The following is a 15364-nucleotide window of genomic DNA, read 5'->3' as shown; positions in this document are numbered from 1 at the left end:
CACATCGGGCTCCCTGCTCTGCGGGGACCCTGCTTCTCCCTCTCCCACTCCCCCTGCTTGTGTTCCCTCTTTCACTGTGTCTCTCTCTGTCAAATAAATAAATAAAATCTTTAAAAAAAAAAAAAAAAAGAGGGTTTTCCACAGATCCTTCTTCGGTAACCTCATTTTTATTCCTGGCTTCTAATAAGGTAGTTGACCAGATCCATGGAAAACACACCTGATCTCTTCAGCAAAGGTTTGTCCAGCCACATCCTGGCTCTATTTCAGAGCTGCATTATCTAGATCCTCAACTGTTTTTTTGTTGTTGTTGTTTACCAGTTCTCTCTTCAATTTGTCTTTTCTTCTCCTATTTACTCTAGGTGTCAAGGAGAAACCAGAACACACCTTCCACACTTGGCTCAGAAATCTCAGCTAAATAACCAAGTTCATCACATACAGGTTCTGCTTTCCACACAACACTAGAATACAATTCAGATAAGTTTTCTACCACTTGGTGCTGTGATGAGCACTGGGTGTTACACGTAACTAATGAATCACTGAACACTACATCAAAAACTAACGATGTACTATACAGTGGCTAACTGAACATAATAAAAAAAATAATTAAAATAAAAAGTTTTCTGCCACCTCATAATAAGGATTGCCTTTCCTCCAGTGTCCAATAATAGATTTCTCATTTCCTTCCAAGCCCTCACCAGAATCACCTTTCAAAAACTATATTTCTGCCGAAAGCCTCTTCAAAGCAAACTAGACTTTTTCTATCTTGTGCCACAAAATTCTTCCAGCCTCTACTCATTACCAAATCCAAAGCCACTTACTCATTTTTAGGTACCTGTTAAAGGAGCACCCCACTTCTCCATACAAAAATCTGTATTCGTTTCCTTGGGCTACTGTAACAAATTACCATAGACTGGATAACAAAAGCAACAAAAATTCATTCTTTCACAATTCTAGAGCTAGAAGTCCAAAATCAAGGGGTCAGCAGAGTTGGTGACCTCTGCAGGCTCTGAGGGAGAATATGTTCCATGCCCCTCTCCTAGATTTTGATGGTTCCCAGCAATCCCTCACATTCCTTGAATTGTTGTGAGATCACTCCAGTCATGGTCTGTTTCCATTTTCTCATGGCCTTCTCACCTGCATGGCACATCACTGTTTATCTTCTCTTCTTATAAGGACAGATGTTCATACTGAATTTAGTCCTTATCCTAATCCAGTATGACCTCATCTTAACTATACATCTACAAAGACCCTTGTCTTAGTGTGTCCAGGGTGCTATAACAAATACACCATCAACTAGGTCATTTTTTTTTTACATTTTTACTTAGATAAATTTATTTTATTTTATTTTTTTAAAGATTTTATCCATTTATTTGAGAGAGAGTGAACACAGGGAGAAGCGACTCCCCACTTAGCAGCAAGCCCCAAGTGGTGCTCAATCCCAGGACCCTGAGGTCATGACCCCGATGAAGGCAGATGCTTAACCAGCTGAGCCACCCAGGCATCCCTAGATAAATTTATTTTATTTTATTTATTTATTTATTTTTTTAAAGATTTTATTTATTTATTTGAGAGAGAGAGTGAGAGAGAGAGCACAAGAGGGGGGAGCGGGAGAGGGAGAAGCAGACTCCCCGCCGAGCAGGGAGCCTGATGCGGCACTCGATCCCGGGACTCCAGGATCATGACCTGAGCCGAAGGCAGTCGCTTAACCAACTGAGCCACCCAGGCGCCCTAGATAGATTTATTTTAAAAGACATCTTTCTTTAAACATTTTTTTAAATTCAATTAATTAACATAAAATGTATTATTGGTTTCAGAGGTAGAGGTCAGTGATACATCAGTCTTATATAACACCCAGTGTTCATTACATCACATGCCCTCCTTAATGTCCATCACCCAGTTACCCATCCCCCCCATCTCCCCTCCGGCAACCCTTAGTTCGTTTTCTATGATTAAGAGTCTCTTATGGTTTCTCTCCCTCTCTGATTTCGTCTTGTTTTATTTTTTCTTTCCCTATGATCCTCTGTTTTGTTTCTTAAATGCCACATACCAGTGAGATCGGGTGGTAATCTTTTTCTCTGATTAACTTATTTTGCTTAGCATAATACCCTCTAGTTCCATCCACGTCGTTGCAAATGGCAAGATTTCATTATTTTGATGGCTGAGTAGTATTTCATTGTGTATGTGTATATATATCACATCTTCTTTATCCATTCATCTGTCAATGGACATCTGGGTTCTTTCCATAGTTTGGCTATTGTGGACATTGCTGCTATAAGTATTGGGGTGCATGTGCCCCTTTGGATCACTACATCTGCATCTTTGGGGTAAATACTTAGTAGTGCAATTGCTGGGTCGTAGGGTAGCTCTATTTTTAATTTCTTGAGGAACTTCCATACTGTTTTCCAGAGTGGCTGCACCAGCTTGCATTCATTCCCACCAATAATATAACAGGGTTCCCTTTTCTCCACATCCTCGCCAACATCTGTCATTTCCTACCTTGTCACTTTGAGTCATTCTGACTGGTGTGAGGTGGTATCTCATCGTGGTTTTGATTTGTATTTCCCTGATGCTGAGTGATGTTGAGCACTTTTTCATGTGTCTTTTGGCCATTTGGATGTCTTCTTTGGAGAAAAGGCTGTTCATGTCTTCTGCGCATTTCTTGACTGGATTATTTGTTCTTTGGGTGTTGAGTTTGATAAGTTTTTAATAGATCTTAGATACTAGCCCTTTATCTAATATATCATTTGCAAATATCTTCTCCCATTCTGTTGGTTGTCTTTTGGTTTTGTCAACTGTTTCCTTTGCTGTGCAGAAGCTTTTTATCTTGATGAAGTCCCAGTAGTTCATTTTTGCCTTTGTTTCCCTTGCCTTTGGAAACGTGTCTAGTAAGAAGTTGCTGTAGTCGAGGTTAAAGAGTTTGCTGCTTGTGTTTTCCTCTAGGATTTTGATGGATTCCTGTCTCACATTGAGGTCTTTCATCCATTTTGAGTTTATCTTTGTGTATGGTGTAAGGAAATAGTCCAGTTTCATTCTTCTGCATGTGGCTGTCCAATTTTCCCAATGCCATTGTTGAAGAGACTGTCTTTTTTTCCCATTAGATATTCTTTCCTGCTTTGTCAAAGATTAGTTGACCATAGAGTTGAGAGTCCATTTCTGGGTTCTCTCTTCTGTTCCATTGATCTATGTGTCTGTTTTTGTGCCAGAACCATACTGTCTTAATGATGACAGCTTTGTAATAGAGCTTGAAGTCCGGAACTGTGATGCCACCAGCTTTGGTTTTCTTTTTCCACATTCCTCTGGCTATTCAGGGTCTTTTCTGGTTCCATACAAATTTTAGGATTATTTGTTCCAGCTCTGTGAAAAAAGTTGATGCTATTTTGATAGGATTGCATTGAATGTATAGATTGCTCTAGGTAGCATAGACATTTTAACAATGTTTATTCTTCCAATCCATGAGCATGGAATGTTTTTCCATTTCTTTGTGTCTTCCACAATTTCTTTCATGAGTGCTCTATAGTTTTCTGAATACAGAAACTTTGCCTTTTGATTATGTTTATTCCTAGGTATCTTATGGTTTGGGGTGCAATTGTAAATGGGATCGAATCCTTAATTTATTTTTCTTCTGTCTCAGTTAGTTTATAGGAATGCAACCGATTTCTGTGCATTGATTTTATACCCTGCCACTTTGCTGAATTGCTGTATGAGTTCTAGCAATTTGGGGGTGGGGTCTTTTGGGTTTTCCACATAGACTATCATGTCCTCTGCAAAGAGTGAGTTTAACTTCTTTGCTTATTCGATGCCTTTTATTTCTTTTTGTGTCTGATTGCTGTTGCTAGTACTTCTAGTACTATGTTGAACAATAGTGGTGACAGTGGGCATCCTTGTCATGTTCCTGACCTTAGGGAAAAAGCCCTCAGTTTTTCCCCATTGAGAATGATATTTGCTGTGAGTTTTTCATAGATGGTTTTTATGATATTGAGGTATGTTCCCTCTATCCCTACACTGTGAAGAGTTTTGATCAAGAAAGGATGCTGTATTTTGTCAGATGCTTTTCCTGCATCTAATCAGAAGATCATATGGTTCTTGTCCTTTCTTTTATTAACATGGTGTATCACATTGAGTGATTTACAGATGTTGAACCACACCTGCAGCCCAGGAATAAATCCCACTTGGTCGTGGTGAATAATCCTTTTAATGTAATGTTGGATCCTATTAGCTATTATCTTGGTGAGAACTTCTGCATCCATTTCATCAGGGATGTTGGTCTGTAATTCTTTTTTTTAGTGGGGTCTTTGTTTGGTTTTAGGATCAAGGTAATGCTAGCCTCATAGAATGAGTTTGGAAGTTTTCCTTCCATTTCTATCTTTTGGAACAGTTTCAGAAGAATAAGTATTAATTCTTCTTTAAATGTTTGGTAGAATTCCCCTGGGAAGCCATCTGGCCCTGGGCTCTTGTTTGTTAGGAGATTTTTAATTACTACTTCAATTTCCTTACTGGTTGTGTGTCTGTTCAGCTTTTCTATTTCTTCCTGGTTCAGCTTTGGTAATTTATATGTCTCTAGGAATGCATCCATTTCTTTCAGATTGCCTAATTTGTTGGCATATAGTTGCTCATAATAATTCTCTTCTAATTGTTTGTATTTCTTTGGTGTTGGTTGTGTTATGTCCTCTTTCATGATTTTATTCATTTGGGTCCTTTCTCTTTTCTTTTTTCTCAGGCCAGGGGATTATCAACATTATTAAGTCTTTCAAAGAATCAGCTCCTAGGGTGCCTGGGTGGCTCAGTCGTTAAGCATCTGCCTTCGGCTCAGGTCATGATCCCAGGGTCCTGGGATCAAGCCCCGCATCGGGCTCCCCACTCTGCAAGAAGCCTGCTTCTCCCTCTCCCACTCCCCTTGCTTGCGTTCCCCTCTCTCTCTATGTCTCTCTCTTGTCAAATAAATGAATAAAATCTTAAAAAAAAAAAGAATCAGCTCCTAGTTTCTTTGATCTGTTCTACTGTTCTTTTGGTTTCTATTTCATTGATTTCTGCTCTAATCTTTATTATTTCTCTTCTTCTGCTGGGTTTAGGCTTTATTTGCTGTTCTTTCTCCAGCTCCTTTAGGTGTAGAGTTAGGTTGTGTATTTGAGAGCTTTCTTATTTCTTGAGAAAGGCTTGTATTGCTATATACTTCCCTCTGAGGACCACCTTTGTTGCATCCCAAAGATTTTGAACTGTCATGTTTTCAATTTTATTTGTTTCCATGAATTTTTTTAATTCTTCTTTAATTTTCTGGTTGACCCATTCATCCTTTAGTAGGATACTCTTTAGCTTCCATGTATTTGAGTTCTTTCTGACTTTCCTCTTGTGATTGAGTGCCAATTTCAAAGCACTGTACTCTGAAAATATGCAGGGAATGACCTCAATCTTTTGGTACCAGTTGAGACCTGATTTGTGACCCAGTATGTGATCTATTCTGGAGAATGTTCCACGTGCACTCAAGAAGAATGTGTATTCTGTTGCTTTAGGATAGAATGTTCTGAATATATCTGTGAAGTCCATCTGGCCCAGTGTGTCATTCAAAGCCTTTATTTCCTTGTTGATCTTCTGCTTAGATGATCTATCCATTGCAGCGAGGGGGGTATTAACATTCTCAACTATTACTGTATTATTATCAATGTGTTTCTTTGATTTTGTTATTAATTGGCTTATATAACTGGCTGTTCCCATGTTAGGGGCATAAATATTTACAATTGTTAGATCTTGTTGGATAGACCCTTTAATTATGACACAGTTGTCCTTCCTCATCTCTTATTATAGTCTTTGGTTTAAAATCTAATTTGTCTGATATAAGGAGTGCCACCCCAGCTTTCTTTTGATGTCCATTAGCATGATAAATGGTTCTCCACCCCCTCACTTTCAATCTGGAGGTGGCTTTGGGTCAAAAATGAGTCGCTCAGACAGCATATCAATGGGTCTTGCTTTTTTATCCAATCTGATACCCTGTATCTTTTGATTGGGGCATTTAGCCCATTTACATTCAGAGTAACTATTGAAAGATATGAATTTAGTGCCATTGTATTACCTGTAAAGTGACTGTTACTGTATATTGTCTCTGTTCCTTTCTGGTCTATGTTACTTTTGGGCTCTCTCTTTGCTTGGAGGACCCCTTTTAATATTTCTTGTAAGGGCTGGTTTGGTGATCACAAATTATTTTAGTTTCTGTTTGTCCTGGAAGCTTTTTATCACTCCTTCTATTTTGAATGACATCCTAGCTGGATAAAGTAGTCTTGGCTGCATATTTTTCTCATTTAGCATCCTGAATATATCATGCCAGTCCTTTCTGGCCTGCCAGGTCTCTGTGGATAGGTCTGATGCCAGTGTAATGTTTTTACCCTTGTTATAGACCTCTTGCCCCAAGCTGCTTTCAGGATTTTCTCTTTGTCTCTGAGATTTGCAAGTGTCACTATTATATGTCGTGGTGTTGACCTATTTTTATTGATTTTGAGGGGGGTTCTCAGTGCCTCCTGGATTGGATGTCTGTTTCCTTCCCAAGATGAGGGAAGTTCTCTGCTATAATTTGCTCCAATATACCTTCTGCCCCTCTCTCTCTTTCCTCTTCTTCTGGGATCCCAATTATTCTCATATTGTTTTGCTTTATGGTATCACTTATCTCTCGAATTCTCCCCTAGTGATCTTGTAGTTGTTTATCTCTCTTCTTCTCAGCTTCTTTATTCTCCATCATTTTGTCTTCTATATCACGAATTCTTCTGACTCATTCATCCTAGCAGTTAGAGCCTCCATTTTTTATTGCATCTCATTAATAGCCTTTTTTATTTCAACTTTGTTAGAGTTTAGTTCTTTTATTTCTCCAGAAAGGGATTCTCTAGTGTCTTCTATGCTTTTTTTCAAGCCCAGCTGGTATCTTTATAATCATTATTCTGAACTTTAGTTCTAGCATCTTACTTATGTCCATACTGATTAGGTCCCTGGCAGTTAGTACTGCCTCTTGTTCTCTTTTTTGAGGTGAGTTTTTCCATCTTGTCATTCTTACAGAAAGTGGTCGCTTTTCTGTTTGTAGAGTTGTAGCTATTCTTTTCTTAGATCTTTAGTTGAGTTCATAGGTGTTCAGAATGATCTGATAACTATCTAGATGAATTCCTGGGACCAGATGAAACTAAGGTCTCTTACTCCTCCTCCATCTTGGACTCTCTCAAGTAGGTAATTTAAACAACATATTTATCTCTCACAGTCTGGAGGCTAGGAAGTCCAAGATCAGGATGCTGGCCGATTTGGTACCTAGTTAAGGCCTGCTTCCTAATTCGTAGATGGCCATTTTCTCAATGTATCCTCATAGCAGAAAGGGCAAGAAAATTCTCTGGAGTTTCTTTTAAAGGAGGGCTCCATTGTCATGACCTAATTAGGCCCTAAAGGCCCTACCTTCAAATACCATCATACTGGAGATTAGGTCTCAACATACGAATTTTGAGGAGACTCAAACATTCATCTCTAGCAATGCTATTTCCAAATAAGGTCACATTCTGAGGTTCTGGATTGCCAAAAAGTTTGGATGCTATTTAACCCAGTACATATAGTAAGTACATATTTAGTTTTGTTAGAAACTGCCAAACTATTTTCCATTATGGCTGTCCCATTTCATGTTCCCACTAGTGATGCACGTGTGATCCAGTTTTTCCACATCCTTTTCAGCACAGTATTATCACTACTTTTAGTTTTAGCTGTTCTAATAGGTGTATAGTTCTAATGGTATATATATTATGGTTTTAGCTTGCATTTCCCTAATGGCTAATGATGCTGAACTCTTCTTTAGTGAAATATCTGTTTATGTATTTTGCTCATTTAATAATGGAATTTTTAAATAATTTTTTTATTATGTTATGTTAGTCACCATATAGTACATCATTAGTTTTTGATGTAGTGTTCCATGGAATTTTTTTCTACTGTTGAGTTTTGAGAGTTTTTTATGTATTCTAGATCTAAGGCTATAGTAGATTATATGGTATTTTTGTTTGTTTCTTTGTTTTGATGATATGGTTTACAACCCTTTTCTCCCAATCTGTAGCCCATCTTTTCATTCTTTTAATAAGATCTATTACAAAGAAAAAATTTTTAATTTTTATAAAGTCCAATTTACATTATTTTTCTTTTATGAATTATGATTTTGATGTCATGTCTAAGAACTTTTTATCAAACCCAAAGTCCTGAAGATATTCTCCCATGTTTTCTTCTAAAAGTTTTATAATTTTATGTTTTTGTGTTTATATCCATTGTCCATTTTGAGTTAGTTTTCTATACAGTATGAGGCTGAGGTTGAGGTTCATTTTTTTGCTTATTAATGTCTAATTGATCCAGGACCATTTGTTGAAAAGATTACTCTTCATCCATTGAATTGCTTTTATACTTTGTCAAATTGGATGCATTTGTATTGGTCTTTTTGGATTTTCTGTTCTTTTCTATTGACATCTATGTGTCTATTCGTCCACTAATACCACAGCATCCTGATTACTGTAGCTAGATGGTAAGTACTAAGATCAGGTAGAGTAAAACTCCCTTCTTAATTCTTCTTTTTCAAAATTGTTTATTCTAGTTTCATTGCCTTTTCATATAAATTTCAGAATAATCTTGTCTATATCTACAAAAAATTACTGGAACTTTAATAGGAATTTTGTTAAATATGTAGATCAATTTGGAGAGAATGACATCTTTACTATATTACTTCAAAACTTTTGAAATTCAATTTTCATCCCACAATGGCTGGTCAAAAATTACTCCTAGCAAAGGAGGTTTTGATAGAAATTTTTGCATTCTTTTTCCTTTACTCTCTTTTTTACTGCCTTTGCATATGACATTTAAAAAGAAAGTTTAAAAAAAGCATACTCATCATAGTAAATCTAAGCATATTGTTTTCAAAAAGCCAACGACTTCTGTTCATAGTGGTAACCAAAATTATTATTTCCATATAATCCAAATCAATACAAAATACCAGATTGGCTCAGTAACTATTAGAACTTTGGCAACCCACCTGGAGCTTACAACAGCAAAAAACTAATCCTGAAATATGCTGAGAATATTTCAGATTTGTTTAATTAAGGATTAAGTGAAATATTTTCAAAGTTTTTCATAGAGATTGTGGTTTATAATAACCATTTAAAAATTATAGCTATAAATAGCAGAAGAAAAAACATTATTATGTACAATACCTTACATACATCATTTCATGTGATCCCCATAACACTGAGAGGTAGGTACTACTTTGGTATTTTAGAGAAGAGACAACCTAGACTTGGATATATAATGAATTGGCCAAATTAATGAAGCTAATAAGCAGAGCAGCCAGAATTGAGACTTAGGTCTACTGACACAAAGACAATACTTTTATACTATACCATATTGTCTCTCAAAGGCTAATATATGTAAATTATTTAAAGCTATTAGATAGTTACAATCATCATTATCATTATCATCACTACTCTGCAATCAAGAAGAATGATTGTTCTCAATGGTAACACTGAACAGCAAAAGAAATTTTGAAGCACTGTTAAACTCTCACTCTAAAGTTTATGATGCATAAGTAAATACAATAAACCCTATGACATGAGCAATATAAAAATGATATAATATTCAATGTTAGTGAAGTTATATAAGATTTATACTTTTGTTTAATGTTTCTAGGAATATATACGGCTCCACTTTTCTGGAAGCAAAAATCTTTATCAGGACCTCCATGAAGATTATATTGTGGTGAAACTTCCAAATACTACCATGAGGGAGCATTTATATGAGGCTGAACCTCCCACTGATGGTAACTATAAAAACTGGACAACATATATAATACAACTGCCCATTTCCTTTCAGATAGGTATCCTATTGCTCCAGCATCATTTATTGAAAAGTCCACCTTTTCCCCACTGAATTGCTGTGATGTTCTTATTGTAAATGAGATAACTACATGTATATGGATTTATTTCTGGACTTTTTATTCTGTTCCATTGGCTTATTTATCTATACTTGCTCTAGTACCATGGTGACCTAATTACTACAACTTTAGAGTTAAGTTCTGATATCTAGCAGTTAAGTCCTCCAGTTTTATTCATATTCAAAATTGCATTGACTATTCTAGGGCATTTGCATTTTCAAATGAATTTCTGAATAATCTTATGGTTAGCTTTAATAGACACATGTCTATTATATCTATATAGATTATCTTATGACCCAGAAATTCCACTCCTAAAAAATTACCCAAAGTAAAGAGTGCAGTGTCAACCAAAAGACATGTACAAGGATGTTCACAACAACTTTAATTATAATCACAAAAGCTAGAAACAACATAAAAATCCAAAAATAGTAAAATGGATAAATAAGTTGTAGTATATTTATAAAATGGAGTACTACACAGAAACGAAAAATAATGAACAACTATTTTTTGCAACAACACAGATGAATTTCACAGATTTAGTATGTTGTTGAGAGATAGTAATTAGGAGTAAAAACTGTGTACTTATGCTGTATCGAAGTTCAAAAACAGTAGAATTATGCCAAGATGATAGAAATCAGAACAGCACTTACTTTGAACGTATTGACTGAGTGGAGTATTGACTGAAAGGGAGTCCTCCGAGGTACTGGAAGTGTTCCATATTTCTATTTGGAAGAGGGTTACATAGATATAAAAATAGGCAAACATTCCTTCAAGCTATACACTTAAGACTTATGCATTTTATTGTATATATGTTTTTTTTTTTTAAAAAAAGCTCTTTTCTTTTGTCTCAGCAATCTTGTTTCTAGGACTCTACTTCATGCAAATCATTCCAGATACAAACAAATATTTCGTGTAAGAATGTTCATTTGTTACTTATGATATCAAAAATTAGAAATACCCTAAAAGTACAATAAAAATGGTACATTTAAATTGTGAAAGGAATACAATTATGAATGAAATACAATAAAGCCACTAAAAGCTATGTTTTAGAAGAATATTTAACAACATGGGAAATAGTCACAATATAATTTCAGATTATTTAAGTGCAAAATACAAAATTGTATATACCTATATACAAAATTGTGTATATATAATACAGTATTAACTTCGAAAAAAATAAAATTTATATATGTAGAAAAAAGTTCTAAAATATTTATAGTGATTAATAGGTAATATAATTATAAGAATTTTGATTTTTTTCCTTTACACTTCGTATATTTTCTAAATTTTCTAAAATGAGCACATATCACCTATAATAAGAAAAAATATTACCTTAATAAAGAGACATGATAAGCATCTTGTCTAAACATCGCCTATACTGAAGATGATGGTTTAGGAAGAAGACGAAGTATAAGAGAACAGTTCTACAGTAAACATTTCATTTCCAGTCTCCTCAGGCTGAAGAGCTAACCACAGCTGAGAATCAAGTCTACTACGATTATTGCAGGGGTAGCAGAGACAGGGGAGGCTGAATTCTCAAGCTCAGCAAGTCTGCTCTGCCAAAGTCAGGAACGTGGGTGTGAATACTTAATGGTCAAGAAGAGGAAGATGAAGCTTTTAAAAAAGTCAGAAAAGGAACAAGCAAATATAGAAAAAAACAGAAGAGGGTTGAACCAATAAATCAAAGGAAAGAGGAGTTTCAAGGAAGATGTGACCATTGGCACTGAACTGTCAGGATGACTGCTGAAAAATGGCCAATGGCTCTAGTGAAATGGAGATCATGAATAAAATCCAATAGGGATGCTTCAGTGGAGTGCTGGGAGTATAAAACAGGATGGCATGTGGGAAGGAGTGAGAGGAAAGTGAAGAAAAAGTGAGTGTAAAGCGTCTTTTCTTAAATTGTGTCTTAAATGATACGACTCTGGCTTATTGCTATCTTTGCAGTCACTGCCAAACACCTACTGAAATACTGTAGAAACTCCTTGAAGCTATGCAGTCCAAATTACTCAAATTATAAAGTCAAATTATACATTGGCATCCTCTTACTCAGATTATGAAGTCAAACTAAAATTATTCAAATATAAAAATCCACCCAGGTGCGCCTGGGTGGCTCAGTTGTTGGGCGTCTGCCTTCGGCTCAGATCATGATCCCAGGGTCTTGGGATCGAGCCCCGCATCGGGCTCCCTGCTCAGCGGGAAGCCTGCTTCTCCCTCTCCCACTCCCCCTGCTTGTGTTCCCTCTCTCGCTGTCTCTCTCTGTCAAATAAATAAATAAAATCCTTAAAATAAAAAAAATAAAAATAAAAAAAAAAATCCACCTACAAATTGGTCAAATTGCAAAGTCCCAATTATAACCAGGACAATTAAAATGCCTCAAGGCCAATAAGCAGAAGCCCAGATTAATAGTATTTGGCTTATAACTCTTAACCCTCAATTCAGAGAGCCATATAACATCCATCCTGACTCCCAGTAGTAGTTGGAAAGAGATGTGAGAAAATGGAAAGTTTGTTTCTGTTTTTCTTCTTAATGGGAGAGGGATGACTATGTTAAAAAGCTAACAAGTTGGGGTGCCTGGCTGGCTCAGTCGGTGGAGTGTGACTCTTGGTCTCAGGGTTGTGAGATCAAGCCCCACATTGGGTGTAGAGATTACTTAAAAAATAAAATCTTAAAAAAAAAAAAGTTGACAAGTTACACTGACAGAAGAAATCAGTAACAATGACTTTCCTAAGCAGAGACAGGTGATAGGGAAGAACAAGTTGAGTAGGGATGCAGTTTCATGACCGCATAATACATACATTACATAATAGGCATCCAAGGAAGTTCTTTTCTGATGATAACTTCACTTTAATTCATTTAATCAATACTTACTGAGTTCCTATGTATCAGGTACCATTCCAGACACTTGGAATAGAGGAAAAATATTGAGGTTCAAGGTCCCTCTTCTCATAGAAATTGTATTCTAGATAGGGAGTAAGACATTAAACACTAACAAATTTGGGAAATACATTGGAGGTAGGGCTGGCAGAACTTGTTAATGAAGTAGATACAGAAAGGGTTTTGCCTGGAGCAACTGGGTGAATTTTCAGTGTACTGTAAGTTCATCTCTAGGGGGAAACGGGGATGGAGAAAGATGGGGAAGATGATGGTCAGATATTCAACACAAGTGTTGAAAGACTGACATTTATTTCAGGAAATTGAACAGCAAGTTGGCTAGGAAAATGATGTATTGCCAAGCACTTTTGAGACTTCATTTCGTCTTGGTGATCCAGAATTTATAATGAAGCCAATCTGCCCTATGATTTTCCCCAGCCACCTTCAGCTGCTCAGGGGCATCAACATGGCTGTGATAACAACTACCAAATTCTTCCACATCTCCACAACTTGGGCTAGGTTTCATTGGTCCAGGAGTGAGCACCTGACCCAAACTGAGCAAGGAGAGACTTCCTTACATTTTTGGACTTAAGATGACAGACAGATCTGAACTGTCTTGTTGCAATTGTTAGATTTAAGAATTAAGTGGCTTTTTTTGTGGGCATATTTCCCACTATATGACAAAAGCAAGAAAGAGGCAATCAATGTGTTCAGAGACACCATAATAACAATAATAATAATAGATAATACCTATATATAGGCCATCCTATGTGCTTGGCACGGTTCTAAACAACTGTCATTTGTTAACTTAATGCTTATAACAAAACTATGAGGTAGCAACTACCGTAGTCATCCTCACCTTATTAATGGGGAAACAAAAGTACAGAGATGTTGGATTTCTTGCCTTATGTCCCAGCATGTAAGAGATGGAACTAAGATTGAATGAAGGTCTGTTAGTGCTAGTATCCATGCTTTCAACCACTTTGCTGCATTGCCTCATATAAGAAAGAGGGAAAATCCTACTGAAGTTGAATTGATTCAAGTTTCTGCTCCCAGTTGCATTCCTGCCCTTGACCTTGTTTGGTTGTTCATTCCTTTCATGATTTCTATTAAGTCAACGTTTTCCCCCTTTGCCTTAAGTTTGTTCATGTTGGGTTTCCATAACTTGGAAAGAAAAGAGCCCTAATACAAAAATTGGGTCCCAGAAGGGAAATGGTTCATTGATATCCAGGAACTGTGGAACTCACTGAGTGGAGGGGATTGAGAAGCAATGAAGATCCCACCATCCTTTATTTGGAAGATAGATTTTGTAGAAAAGCAATTAAATGGTCAATTATCACCTGTCATCTCAGGATTCAGACCACATGCTCACCAAAGCTCTAAATTTAGGCAACTTGGAAGAAAAAATATTTCCTAATGTTTTAGCCTTTAGCAAGATGCTATGGAAGAGACAAGCCCAAACTGGCCCTTCTGAGCAAAATCATTCACATCAGAACATTCGTTCACTTCAAGTCACAGTCAATCTTCTCAGACAATACTGAGCATCACATCATCCAAGCATTGCTGAACAGGAACAATGTGTAGGTTCCAAGAGTAGTGCACGGGTGCAGAAAGCTTCATGACCAGGGTATTGTAGAGCAAGGTTATTTAAGGAGAGAGAAGAATGAATAATCCTAAATTCCTTCAACCCCATCCAAGAACCTCCATTTTTGTACCATCTTGCTGGTAAAGGTGATACCTCCCTATATAAAGCATAGTCACCTGACATGCCTCACAAGAGCATTCTCCTGGCCAGGTTTCAGAGCAAAGAAGCTGGGCCTCTCCACCCTAGCCCAGTTTCTGGTCCAAGTCTTACAGCAAGAGCTTCAAAATATCCTAAGGGGAATGGCAAGTCCCTAGACTGCATGATAAGATAGAAGCAGTGTTAGGGCCAGGACCCTGACAGGATTTCTGAATTATTAGGAGATATAAAACCCTTCAAATGAAACTTCTAAACAACTAATTAGGGGGTTAAGAGAGTTCCGTTGCCAGAAAAACTCCATACCTAGAGAACTACTAATTATTGAAGCTTGCCCGAAATTACTCTCACATCTATTCCTAACCAAATTATTCTTACCTTACAGTAGTTGTGAGCTGTGAAGGTAATACGTTCTCAGCAGAGAAACTGATTCATTGGCCTCCTCCAAGGAAGCTCTGGACAAATAATGTCTAAGAGATGTGAATCAGGGGCAGCCTGAGTAGCCAACCAAAGAACTCATACTCTTACTCTGCAAATTAATGAGTGGTGCCTTGATGTTTTCTAGTCTAATATTTACCTTGGTATCCTTATCCAGCAGAAGCCAGAATATCAAGGGTGGGGACCAGAATTACAAAATTTTAACAACCTCCTGCAATGGATTCTTTGCATTCTGATGTAGAGAAACACTGCAGTAAGCAAATATTAAAAGATAATCATGATGATCATCGTCATCCTTATCATTATCAGGAACAGCAGCTCACCATCATTATTAGCATTACTCGAAGCCCACATTATGCAGTTTCACTTTTCCTCGATTAAGCTCAAACCGCCATTGTGAA

The 15364-nt window shown here is 36.8% G+C and overlaps 1 protein-coding gene across 1 annotated transcript in view; it reads right to left on the bottom strand.

The window, feature by feature from the left end:
- The window catches only part of C3H4orf17 (chromosome 3 C4orf17 homolog), a 334730-nt gene that overhangs the window by 175039 nt on the left and 144327 nt on the right, over positions 1–15364 (bottom strand). Inside the window, exon 6 of the mRNA XM_078068238.1 lies at positions 10567–10638. The gene's annotated coding sequence lies outside the window, so the exon portion shown is untranslated. The remainder of the gene's footprint in view (positions 1–10566; positions 10639–15364) is intronic.

This window comes from Halichoerus grypus, chromosome 3 (genome assembly GCF_964656455.1).
Source record: "Halichoerus grypus chromosome 3, mHalGry1.hap1.1, whole genome shotgun sequence".
Classification (NCBI taxonomy): domain Eukaryota; kingdom Metazoa; phylum Chordata; class Mammalia; order Carnivora; family Phocidae; genus Halichoerus; species Halichoerus grypus.
This window is presented reverse-complemented; position numbering and strand designations above follow the sequence as displayed.